This window comes from Orcinus orca, chromosome 2, assembly GCF_937001465.1.
Source record: "Orcinus orca chromosome 2, mOrcOrc1.1, whole genome shotgun sequence".
NCBI lineage: Eukaryota > Metazoa > Chordata > Mammalia > Artiodactyla > Delphinidae > Orcinus > Orcinus orca.
The window spans coordinates 191,162,911-191,175,462 of NC_064560.1; the positions used below are offsets into that span (position 1 = coordinate 191,162,911).

At 53.8% G+C, this 12,552-nt stretch overlaps 1 protein-coding gene across 2 annotated transcripts in view; it reads right to left on the reverse strand.

The window, feature by feature from the left end:
* ASB2 (ankyrin repeat and SOCS box containing 2) overlaps nt 1-10,868 on the reverse strand; it is a 48,097-nt gene extending 37,229 nt beyond the window's left edge. Inside the window, exons 1-2 of one of the 2 annotated variants that reach the window (XM_033419303.2) lie at nt 10,733-10,868; nt 8,760-8,893 (exon numbers count right to left, since the gene is read on the reverse strand). The gene's annotated coding sequence lies outside the window, so the exon portion shown is untranslated. Of the gene's footprint in view, nt 1-5,839; nt 5,987-8,759; nt 8,894-10,732 lie in introns of those variants that run through there. The other variant, XM_004262362.3, reaches the window with a different exon arrangement.
* Between the last annotated feature and the right edge of the window lie 1,684 nt (nt 10,869-12,552).

The window sequence follows — 12,552 nt, forward strand, 5'->3', positions numbered from 1 at the left end:
CAGCTGGCCGTGTGATGGGGAGAAGCTTACTCCACTCCCTCTGCCTCGTTTTGCCCCTTTGTAAAATGGAGATAATGATAGCATCCGGCCTACAGAGGTGCTGTCAGACAAAGCGAGGTAACATATAGAAATGTGGGACAGGGCGCTCGGCATGGGGCCAGCGGCCCAGGAAAATCCGCTAACATTAGTCTGTGGCTCCCAGGATGCTGCGGTTCTCTGCTCTGACCCATTCCTGCTGAGATGCTGTCACCTGGAACTCGTTCCCAGTTGGCAGTTTCCATGCAAACTGTTTTCCCCTGACAGCGGTGGTCAGGAGGGTCGGCTGTGGCTGTCGGCCCCCGGGCTGTCCCGGGTAGCCCAGAGGGATGCTGCAGAGACCCGCTGGGTGGGTCCAGGGGTCAGTAACGGGGTCAGAGCTTGGGAAGGAGGGAGATCTCCACGCTTTCCCTAAACCCAGCCTGGGTGCAGGATGGCTTCTCCCCACCACTTCCAAATCCACTGCTCCCCAGGGCCCCTCCCTCTGCCGCCTCCCTTCCTGCTGGCACGACCCGCTGTCCTAGGAACTTCAGAAGGACCCAGAGCCCAACCCACTCCTCTTCATCCTGGGTTTGAAGTCGTGTATGAGGTGACCACCTACAAATGACAAGAGTGGGTTTCTGGTGAGCGCTTAGTTCTTGGATCAGGGCCGCACGTAGTAAGGGCGGGATGAGTATATCAGGCAGGGTCCACCTGGGTGTTTTAGGTGTGAGTGTGGACTGTGCAATTCAGCTCTTATGCAAAGCACTATGGTTCAGACACTGCAACAAGCACTGGGAGAACCACAGCCTTAACGCCTCCCTTTGCAGTTAATTTACACTCTTACGTATGTTGTTAGCTTGAGCTGTGTGATACATTTGTGATGAGGGTACGGTTCCCATAGATTTGTGATGAGGGTATGGTTCCCATTCTACAGATTAGGAAACTGAGGCACAGCAGGAAGAAACTGATGAGGAAGAGACCAGAGGCTACATCTTCTGACTTCACACCTAGCCCTCATCCTATGTAACCCACAGCCTCCAGTTCTTTTTTAAGTTTTGAGTAAAGGCCTGGGTTAAACTAAATTAATTATCTATCTATCTACCTATCTATCTATCCATTCCAGGGCCTCACATCACATGACCTTAGCCCAAGGCAGTCCTAAATACCTGCCGCTTGGCGAGCCTGGGCGTATGAGGAAGTGAGGAATTGACCTGAGCTGTTCCTTGGCCCCCAGTGTCCTCAACCCCCTCTCCTTGCAATGCCCAGTATGTTTACGTCAAAGCTTATCTTTCTGATCTGCTGTTCCCCCAGGATCCAGAGGGGTCCTAGGAAATCTGAGGAAACACTTCCAGCTGGAGAGCTCGTGAGTGTAAAACATTAAAGCATTCTCTCCCCCTCCTGGGTCCTATGGCTTTAAAACCTAAACCGTAAAAATCGCTGGTGCTCACACTACTATATATAAAATAGATAAACAACAAGGATCTTCTGTATAGCACAGGGAACCATATTCAATATCTCGTAATAACCTATAATGGAAAAGAATCTGAAAAAGAATATATATGACTGAATCACTTTGCTGTACACCTGAAAAAAATAGCCCTTTCCCGGGGAAAGCGAGAGTGTAGTGTGCCCTACCAGTCAAGCCAGGGGCCTGTGGAGGGAGCGGTGGTCGAGATCCAAGGCCCGCTTGGAACAGGGGAGACCGGCGCCACCCCTGAGGCTTCCAGGAGTTCCTCTTTTGCCTCCTTTGCGGGGCCCCAAACGCTGGCTCCGGTATATCAACAATACTTCAATAAAATTTTGAAAATAAAAATAAAAACTGGTGCTGTGGGTCCCTGCAATGTTTCCTGGCCAATTTCATGTATTACACCATTTGACTTCTCAAAACCTCCAGAGTCAGGGGAGGATTCTTCCCATTGCCCAGATGAGGAGACTGAGGCCCAGATTGTAAGTGGCAGAGAGCCTGCCTGCCCCTCTTTTCATCAGACCTTCTGACACCGAATATTTAGGGCAGTGGCCAGGGGTTTTAGTTACTCTGGAAGTCTCTGCTCTGGCTAAGGAGCGAACCGGCCTTGCGGGGGAGGGAGAGTGGAATCCAGGCCACCTTCATTGGCCCCCAGAGGGGCCCAGGTCAAAGGCCCAGGGTGGGCCTTCGTAACAGGCAGTGCTGACACGCCTTTGGCTGCCGGCGTCCAGGGCCTGGCAGCTAATGGGATTGGAGCCTTTTGTCCAGACTCTAAAGCTCAAAAGCCCCTCCCAGCTCTGCTAATCCCAGAAACTTTGATGCTGGTTACACACTCCTGGCTTCTCTCGGGAGTTAGGACTTTAGGTTTCTGAAGCTGGGCCAGGGTTGCTGGAGGTTACCGAGGGGATCTTATCACAGCTGACCCCATAGCCCAGGAGGGAAAGCTGAGCCCCAGGGACGGGGCATGACAGGCCCAAATGACCCAGGTAGGAGGTGACGGCCAGGGATTTGAACCTGTCCAAAGCTGCTTCCGCTCCCACGCCACCACACCGCCAGACCCTCTGTGCCCACTGTATGTTTGGGAGACCAAAACTCCATCTGAAATGGGCTGAGCGCCCCTTGCTAACCTGAATCAGGGCGAATCACTCACAAGTGGTCTAGGACCCTGATGACAAGTTTTAGAATATTATTTACTTATTGTTGTACATTGAGGAAGATACCCCAAAACAGAGGGTGAGAGGGAGAGAGGGAAGAAGAAAGAACAAGAGGAAAAAACCTCTTTCCTGTTTTTGGTGGAAAATATTCCATTTTCCGAGGAGAAGCATAAATTCCACACAGGCCCAAAGGCCCACAATCTGAGGTGGCACCATGAGCACCAGCTAAGAAAAGCATCGTGAACGCCAAGTGTGTTTTGTTGTTGTTGTTGTTTTGGGTTCGCGGGCCTCTCACTGCCGTGGCCTCTCCCGTTGCAGAGCACAGGCTCCGGATGCACAGGCTCAGCGGCCATGGCTCACGGGCCCAGCCGCTCCACGGCATGTGGGATCTTCCCGGACCGGGGCACGAACCCGCGTCCCCTGCATCGGCAGGCGGACCCTCAACCACTGTGCCACCAGGGAAGCCCGTGAATGCCAAGTTTTATCTCTTTGGGCCCCATGCTATTGAGTCCCCAGGCTCGTGGGTTACCTTCAGCTCAGCCTCCCAAGTGGAGGACACGTCTCTCACCCCCTGGCCCTGCAGTGGCTGGAGGTGAGCCCTAGCTATGCTGACCCTGGCACAGCTAGGCGCCTTCCCAAGGTCCCCCTTATCCATCTCCCTGTCTTTTCCTGTTGCAGTCAGCCTGGCTCGCTTGGCACATACAGTCTGGACGCAGGACTCCAGGCCCCTGCCCCAGCCTCCGTCCAGGGCTCAGCGAATGCCTTGCTTTGCCATCTGTGCCAGCACCCCACACGGTGTGGGGCTGAGCCTCTGACAGCCGCTGCTCCGCCCCTCTGCAGCCCAAGTATGGCCTTGCCTAGCCCTATCCTGGGTACCTGGAGCACAGGGACTCTCCCTCATCTTGGCCCCTGGGTGGCAGAAGGTTCTGGAAGCTCTAACTCCAGGCTTCAGAGGGGGAAGTGTCAGGCGGGGCAGGGGTGTCCTCCCAGAGCCCCCTCCTCACCCAGCCTAACCACACGCAGGACTGACTGGAAATTGTTTTCTTCGAGATCACACCAAAATCAGCTAGGGGTGTTCTCCTTTCTGTTTTTTTTGTTTGCTTTTTGCTCTCCTGCCTTGATTTAAATATTTTTCTTCTCTCTCTCTACTTCTCCTCTCTTTTTCCACCCCTCTCTTCTGTGCGCTTTTCTTTAAAAACTTCAGGCAGGTTAGGAATCACCTGACTTTTACCTTACCACCATCTCCCCGAAACGTTTCCCTCAACCGCAAAGCTCTTAATGACTTCATTGATACCCCCAGGCATTAATGAGTCCAGAAGAAAGTGCCGAGGATGGGAAGTAAAGATATAAACAAGTCCTGTGACAGCCGCCCACTCCGGGCCGCCTGACCCTCTACAGCTCAGCAGTGGAAGGACAGTGGGTGGGTCCAGAGATATTTTTGTGCCTCCTTTGGGAGGACTCTCTTGGATCCAGCCTGTCCACAATATACAGCACCTTATGATGCTTCGAAGGTGCCAGGACGTGTCTGTTTACCTCAGTGCCACTCTGCTGGGAGGCTGCAGAGACCACGGCTTAGACTGTGGGCACTGGAGGCCCATCGGCCAGGAGGCCAGGATTTGAGTTCCAGCTCCAACTCCTCCTAGCTGTCTGGCTTTAGGCGAGACCCTTAACCTCTCGGGACTTCAGTTTCCACATCCGGGAAATGGGAGTAACCATCACCTTTAACTTATGCCCATGAGAAGAGTCATTGGGAACAACCACCGCAAGCCCTGGACTCAGTGCCTGGCTCACGGTAAATGCTCAGTGAACACTCACAGATACTGATTACTCTTATTAATTGTAAGGTCACCAGGGGTGGGTCATACTGGGTCCCCACCCCAAGGAGGAAGAAGAGGGCATCATGGGCTGGCCTGTTTGTGCAAGAGTGGATGATGCAAACTAGAAGGGTGCCAGTGGAGGCGGCTGCCAGCCCCTGGAGGAGGTTGTGTTGTAAACAGACCTGCCACCAGCTGTCGGGACCCGTCCAACTGTTCCAGAAGTGACTGGAGCATCTGCCCCTGGCTGCCTCACTGTGCTCTGCCCCAGGCTCCGACAGCACAGGTCAGGGCCTATAGCTGGTGGGCTGGCCCCTCAGGATCTGTCTGGGCCCCTGTGAACTCCCTCAGTCCCTATCTCACACATAAGCTCTTCCATCCTGGGCAGGGGGCTTGGCCTCTGCCCCGACTCAGGTCTTCATCACTTACCTAAGGGTCACTGCCTCCCTGCCTCTTCATTCCGGGCCATCCCCCTGGCTTCCTGGGGAGCTGCCTGAAGTCAGATTCCACCCACGCCTCCTCTGCTCAAAAATGATCAGAAAATGTTCCATCTTCCTGCCTCACCTGGTGGGACCTGCATCCCCCATCCCCACCCCCCGCTTCCCCTCCCAGCATCACCCCCGCTTCTCACCTCCTGACCCTTTGCTATAGCCACACTGCACTTCCCACCATCAGCCCAGACCCACCCCGGCTTGTCTGCCTTTGCGCGAGCCGCCCCTCCACCTGGAGGTCCCTCTCCCACCCACCCTCCACCCGCCTGAAGACATCCACCCATCCTTTCAAAGGCCATCACCTCCTTGAATATGTCCTCATGTTTGCACACACACAACGCTTCTCATTATTTACGTGGTGTCATAGTTTTTGTTTGCAGATCCTATTCCCTCTCCTAAACCCCACGTCATTGCAGGTACAGCCCTTGGCACCCAATGCTGCTATCACCTGCCCCCCCCGACAATACTGCACACACATACATGCTCCCTAAATGGCACATGAAATTGACGCCCCCATGCATGAAAATATCTTTCATTCAACCTAAAAGCATTTCTGAAATTCATTTGTCCGACATAGACATTGACCAAGGCCTATGGAACCAACAATAGCATCATTGATAACTCCTTTTGCATTTCCATTTTTAGAAGTGCACAGCAGAGTGATATTCTGAGCCAGAAACCTCCAGAAGATCCAACAAGTACGTGCAAACAGCCGATTCTTGTCCCCCAAATCCAAAATGAAAATCACCAGCTTGCTTTGTAACTCGAGAGAATAAGAGAAAGAGGGAGACGCAAGAACATACTTTGACTTTAAGAGGTTACAGATAGGCACCGCAGCGGTAAGCCCCAGCCCGACAAGCAATCTTGCTGTATAAGAAAGTTGAAAGCATGCATTACCTGTTAGGCTCTGAAACAAGGGTACAATTCAGGGGTAATAAAAAAGATTTTCTTGAGAGTGCCTTAATTCAGAACATGCTCCCTGAGTTTGCCTTCTGCCCTGGCCCTGGGCTCCTGGCTGCTGTGCCAGGCAGTTCTGAAACACTCTCCTTTGAACCAGGGAGTTTATTTTGGGCCCACCGCATGACCAATGATGGCGAGCCAAGCTATAAGATGTTATGAATCTCAGATTTCCTGTTTAAAGATTGCACTGGGGAAGCCGCGATCCTGGTTCCTCCAGGGCGCGTCAATTACGGACTTCACTTCGGAGAGCATCTCGGAGCTTTGGCCCTCCCGTGATGTCATCACTTGTGATCCCTGACATGGAGGCCATATATGGATATGTTTCTGGAACTCCCCAGGAGGGAGCGAGAGAGGAGAGAGATGCAGAGGGTAAGAGACACGGAGCTGGGAGATAAAGACACAAGAGCAAGGAAGGAAGTGTAGGAGTGATGAGAAGGGAAGAGAATGGGGAGAAAAGAAGAAAAGTGGGAAGAGAGGATGGAGAGAAGAGAAGTAAAAGGAAGGAGAGGAGACAGGGAGGCTGGGAAAGAGGAGAGGAAGGAGGGAGATGGAGAGCAGGCAGGAAGGCAGGGAGGAGGATGGGCTGAATGAGAGGGAAGGGAAGGTGAGAGCGTTCAGTGTCAGGGCCTTTGCAGAAATCACTGCGCGCGCAGCAGGTGGCCCAGCCTGATACTTGGAGGTACCAGGATCTAGATGCTGGAGGCCATGGGGTGGGGTTGGAGCTACAAAGGGCAAATAAGCATGTGAGCAAGCCTTGAGTGGAGGCACACAGCAGAAGGGAGCCCTTCCTCCAGGGCCAGGGAAGAATACCCCGTTTCTGGAATCGATGGAGTGCCACAAAATGTCAGCCTCGGTGGTAAAAAACAACACACATAGAGGCACACGCACTGGGCACACGGGGTACCAGGCCCCCATATGCCTGCACCTGTGTTCAGCTCTCAGGTGTCAGAGTCAGGGGGCTGGAAGTGTCACTTGGTCTATTCCTCTAAGTGGAAAATAATTTCAATTTCCAAGACCCCTTCCCCCTTTCCAGATAGTGGATTTATGACCCCCTGGCATGGCTCACTTTGCGTAGTTCATCTGGAAATAAATCTCAGTGAGTTCAGGGTGCCCTATGGTCGGGTCAGTGTTCTGAGGGCTCACCTGGGGCTGAGGACGGGGGGACATGATTAGTCTCAGGCTGTCTCCCAGCCACTTACATCACTCCCGCTGGGACAGTCCCCCCAGGCCACTGTGGCTGGCGACCCTTCAAGGACAGCTCACGCTCAGCCCCTCCCAGACTGTGTGCCATGGTGGCGGGTGCAAGAGAAGGTGGCGGCTGTCTAGGGCTCTTTAATGTCTGGGAATTTTTCTCAGTAGGAAGGAGTTCTAGTGGACTCCATGGAATGCATCCCTGGGGTTCTGCTCCTTCCTTGGCCTCCCTGCCAGACATGGGGCAGAGATTCCTCTCCTATCGATGTGTCACAGACCTCAGATTTGGCCTGGGAGGGCTGGGCCATGGGCAGACACAGGGCCCCTTCTCAGGTGACCCTCTGCCTTGCCTCTCCCTGCCAGTTGAGACAAACCACTTATAGTCAAGAAACCTGGAGAAACTCAGTCTCCAAATCCTGTTGCCTGTGCCTGCACTCATCTTTTGAAAATTAAGAGCCCAGACGGTGGGTGAAGCACCACGGGGAACAGAAAGTGCATTGGGGGTGGACAGCAGGGGGAGGGGACTGGCCAGATACACTTGGACTTGTATATGATAACGTCTTCTGGCTGTACTCACACAACCTTTCCAGCAAGTGCTCCTGTCACCCCATTTCACTGATGAGAAAACTGAGGCTCGGAGAGGCTGGGGAGTTTGTCCATAATCCCAGAATCTATAAGTGACGGTTTAGCAGTTTGAACCACATCTGCCTGATGCAAAAGCCAGTGCTTTTAGTCAAGGCAGGTCTATCCCCCAGGTAATGGGAATCCAAATGTTGGGGCAGAACAAGGAGCCCTGCAAGGCTACGACTCTAAATTGGTGAATACTTGCTGTTCCCCTGGTCCTTCACTCATCCCACTTGGGAGGCTTGATGCTGCACATAAAGGTCCACAGACCCTGAGATAAACACCGGTTGGCCTGTCTGTTGACATCACAGGTCACTCAGCTCCAAAATGAACAGGTTGGGCTAACCTGGTGATTCCCCACCTTAGCTGTATGTCAGAATCCTATTAAACTTACCCACACCTGCCTCTACCCCCGAGATTCTGATTTCATTCATCCGAGGCAAGGCCTGAACAGCACCAATCTTTAAAAACTTTTCATTAAATAATAATATACCCACAGAAAAGCACACCTATCATAAGCATACAGGTCAGTCGACTCCCAGACACCCCAGCATCTACGTCAAAGAGAGAATATTACCAGCACCCCAGAAGACCCCTTTTGCTCCCTGCACCCATCTCAATACCACCACCCACCACCTCCTGCCAAGGGTGACCACTCTCCTAACAGCTAGTGGTTCAAGTTGTTTGAACTTCATACAAATGGAGTCACGCCTGTGTCTTCCTCCACTGAACTGTATAGTGTGAAGTCCATCTATATTGTTTCATGTAGTTATGGACTGTTCCTCCCTGTTGCTGGGGAGCTTGCCATGCTATGAATATATCACAGTTAATTCACTCTACTGCCGATGGACCTTTGGGTGGTACTTAGTTTTCGGCTCTCATGAACGGCATAGCTGTGAACTTTCTAGACTATCTTTTGGTGAATACCCATACCCTTTTCCGTCGGGTCAACACCTAAAACAGGAATCGCTGGATCAGAAAATCAGCATAGGCTCAGTTTCAGGAACACTACCAGTTTTCCAAAGTCGTTGTACCAACTTACCGTCCCATCTGCCGTGTGTGAGAGTTCCAGTTCCTCCACAGCCTCCCCAACACTGGGCAGTCTCCACCTTTTCTCTCATTATCCATTCTGATGGGCGATAGTGGTAGCTCACTGCAGTTTTAATTTATGTGTCCCTGATAACAAATTACGCAAGCGTCTGAGAAGTCCTGGCCCCAGTGATCTTTGGAGCCTTTGTGCAAGGCCCCAGAGGTGGTCCTGTGGAACAGTCCTCCAGGGAAGGTTTTTATGGGGACAGAAAGAGCTAAATGGGGCAGAGATGCAGAGGCAGAAACCAAACAACTGGTCAACCTGCAGGGCAGCAGAAAGAAGGCTGGGCCTCCAAGGGAAAGCCCCCAGGGCTCACGCACGGCACCAGGAGGGTTCTACTCTCCCGATCCTACACAGAGCCTCCCCTCCCTCCCTCTCTAGCTCCTTACCCTGCTTCATTTTTCTCCATAGCACTTATCACCCCCCTTTAACTATTATATATTTATTTGTCACTTGTTTATTGCCTGTCTGTGCCATCTGGAATAGTCTTTCTGTTCACTGCTGAGTATCAGTACCTACAACCGTTCCTGGCACATAGTAGGTGCTCATTAAATGACTGTTGCTATACGTGCTGACACGCAAGCCACACAGCTCCTGGATCTAAACTGGGAAGGGCTGTGGCACGTCCACCAGACTCATCCTGGTTCTTGGCGGCACATACTCTCACACATAGACGCACACAGACACACAGACACACAGACACACAGACACACAGACACACACACACACACACACACACACACACACACACCAGACCTCTCCCTTTCAGGCTTCCCTCCATGTTTATTTTAATCTGAATTCAATGAGTAAAGTTTTGGGGAGGGAGGCAGTTCATAGAGCCCCAAACCTAGTAGGCACCCAAGAGGGAGCCAAGCCCAGCATGTTTTCCATATGACAGCGATACCTCTTTCAGGAAGGAGAGAAAGAGAGAGAGGGGAGAGGAAGAGCCAGAGAAGGAGCAAAAGGGGGCGGGAGCTGGGATGTGGTTCAGTGCCGAGTCCTGGGACAGTTCTGACCCAGTGATGGAATATCACCTGCTAAAATAAGCACCCCTGCAGCCTTGGCGTCCTGGCCCCCAGCCCTGGCTGCCTCTTAATATCAGTTTATTTTGGTTTCAAGAGATGAAGAGGGACAGGAAAGAGTCAGATCCACACCCTGGGCAGAGTTCTGGGAGGGAGAGCACAGAGGGCAGCCTGCAGGGGGGGGGAGGGCAGACGAAGGCCCCAAGTCCTGGGAGGGAGGGAGGTGCATCGTGGAAAGGAAGGAGGGGGCGAGGAGAAGGCAGAGAGAAGTCCCCCACCCCTCTTCCTTTCTTTACAATGAACGCTGTGCCCTCTGGGGTGCGGCCAACTGATGGTATATTTCCTCTGGAGCAGTCTGGACCCCCATCAAGCTCCCAGCTCTGGGGGCCAAGGAGAACTCCTGGGAGAGAAGACAGTCTGCCCATTCATAGAAAGCAGAGGGAGGGTGTAACCCTGCCCCTCAGATGGGAGAGAAGGGCAGGTCAGCCTCACACCCCATCGACACCCTAGATGTGCAGGTGACACCCCAAGGATGAGGGGGCCCCTGAGGACTGGCGAAGGGCAGCCTGACCCCGGCCCTGCTCCCTCCAGCAGCCTCCATGCATGTCAAGGGAGGAACAATGGCGTCACAGGTAGCGGATCTGAGGCACAGATCCATTGTGGGACACGAGCACTTTGCAGCCGGCTGGGGCCTTCCTGAGCCATGACCATCCACGACTGACCCTTCAGACGAGAGCGGCCAGGACAGAGCAGCAGGACAGAAAGAAATGGCAGAGCCACGGCCGCAGCCAGCCTCACAGTTCCCTGCTCTATACCTCTTCCCCCGTCACGCAGATCACCAGCCATCCTCAGCTGGCAGCGCCGAGTTATCCCTGCCCGGAGACGCAGAGGAAGGCCGTCTACCTCGCCTCCTGGGTTTCAGCCCTCGGATACGGGACATCTGCAGCAGAAGCACTGTAGCCCCAGCACCAACTGTCTGTAAGCTCTTTCTCCGAGGAGTGTCTTGCCCTTGGAGGAGGTCCCAGTAGGGGGTGGTCCTGGGCCTGGTGGGGACACGCGTGGTCAGCCCTGTGCAGACAACATCTTCCTTTTGCAGAGACACCACCCACATGCAATCCCAGTTAGCACCGCCCTGTCCTGTTTCCAGCACGGGCATTGGTGCCGGCTAATCCCAGCCCAACCCTCCCTTGCTGTGGGACCTGGCTACAGCCCTGCACCCCTCTGAATCTCAGTTTCATCGTCTGAGAATAGGAGAGTGATGAGTCTTCTCTCCCATGGCTGTTAAGGGGTTACATGAGGTCCCAGGGCTCAAGCAGCCCACCCAGGGCCCAGCACTCAGGAGACGCTCATCCATGGTACTTCTTCCTTCCCACCTGCCACCTGCAGGGGGAAGGTGTGTGCAGCAGGGGAGCGCATCTCCCATGGGTCAGGCAGGCTCAGGTGACCAGTGAGTGGGCCTTGGACTGAGCCATCCTGGAGGCTGCTGACCCTGTGGGCCAACCTGGGTCACCATGCCTAAGTCACTGTTGGGAACTCGAGTTAGCTCTGTTAGCTGCTGGGAACAGATTATCCATGAACATAAACATGTTTCAAGCAGGTCTGGGAACTCTCTATTGCCCTTTGGCAAGAGGAAAAGGCATCTCATCTCCCAACCAAGACTAGCATGGAGCAGGCCCTCCCTCCTGCCCCGGGATGGGCCAGGCTGTGTCAGACGCTGCATTTCCTGCTGGATCCAGCAGCTCCTTGCCGGCCCAGCGCCATCCCTCCATAACTGCAGTGGAGCGGTGAGGGCAGGAGCCTTTCGTCTTCAGCCCTGGCCAGCCGCTCTGGAGGCAGAGCTTGCGGGGAGCAAAGTGACAACTCCAGAAATGCAGCTCTCACCCGTCTGGCATCTCTGCAGGGCAGCCAGCTGAAAGGCAGCTGACTGCTTCACCTTGGCCTTACTCCTCGGGGAATCCAAAGTGGCCACGTGACACTGCAGAGACGTCAGCCAGATCTGGCGCTCCTGGGCTTGCTGCAACAAGGAGGGCCTGTGTTCTGCGTGGGAGGCAGGGCTGAGGAAGAGGCAGGCAGTGGACCAGGCGCCCCGACATCGTGGGGGTGGGAAGGGATGCAGATGCCCCCGTTTAGCAGCCCCTGCAGGGGTCCAGGCACCTGCATGGCCGTCCCGGGAGGTAAGTGTTATCATCCTGATGGAGGAACCAAGGCCCTCCTGGGACTCGCCTGCACTTGGTGATGGTGACACCTCTGTCCACATAGCCTCGGTCCCACAGAGAACTGAAAGATCAGAAGATGAAGAAATGTCAGAACCAGAAGGTCCTGGGGCTCGTCTGCTCCATTGTCCTTCTTCTGAGAAAAGGGAATTTGAGGCTGGAGGGTGAGAGGGGCTCACCAAGGCAGAAGCCGCAGCTTCCAGAAATCCATTCTGCTTTCCGCAGCTCCCTCCCAAGCTTACGGTGTGATCATAGTGGTTGATAATCACATCATGCCCTGGACCCTAAAACCCCAGTTGCTGGGCAAATTGGCAGGAATCCCACCATGTCAGAGGGGGATGGGCCCAGAAAGTAGGCCAGACATCCTCGTGGGCACATTTACGATGCCTGTTACCCCCTGGAGACTCCCAGAGATGCTTCGAGGCAGGGAGGTTGTGGTTTGCAATAGACCACAAGCCCCAGTGACCAGCTGGAGGCTTAAGCACAGGCAATTTGAGTGTCAATGTCATC